Source organism: Apaloderma vittatum, unplaced genomic scaffold, assembly GCF_000703405.1.
Source record: "Apaloderma vittatum isolate BGI_N311 unplaced genomic scaffold, ASM70340v1 scaffold37706, whole genome shotgun sequence".
Classification (NCBI taxonomy): Eukaryota; Metazoa; Chordata; class Aves; order Trogoniformes; family Trogonidae; genus Apaloderma; species Apaloderma vittatum.
The window spans coordinates 1-322 of NW_009722939.1; positions in this window are offsets into that span (position 1 = coordinate 1).

Sequence of the window (322 nt, forward strand, 5' to 3'; positions counted from 1 at the left end):
TACCGAGGGGCGCACCCAGCATCAGTATTTTTAGGCGCAACCTCATAAAATCGACTAAAAGGGAACAATCACTCCCCTCCTCCTTCCCCACTTTCCCCCTCTAGCTAAAGGAAAAGCAAAATGAAACCCTCATCAAGCTGTCAAGCTCTGTTTCCTGAAGGGAATACAATTAAATCTCTACATGGCAACGTGACCATCAAAAGATGCTTCTCAAGCAGCGTTCGACTGTTCCCCCCTTCCACCTCCTCCTTTTGGTTTTTCATTCCCGCCGCCGAGCGTGACAGAGGCTGCGGCTTTCCTGCCCAAAAAAAGTAGGACACCG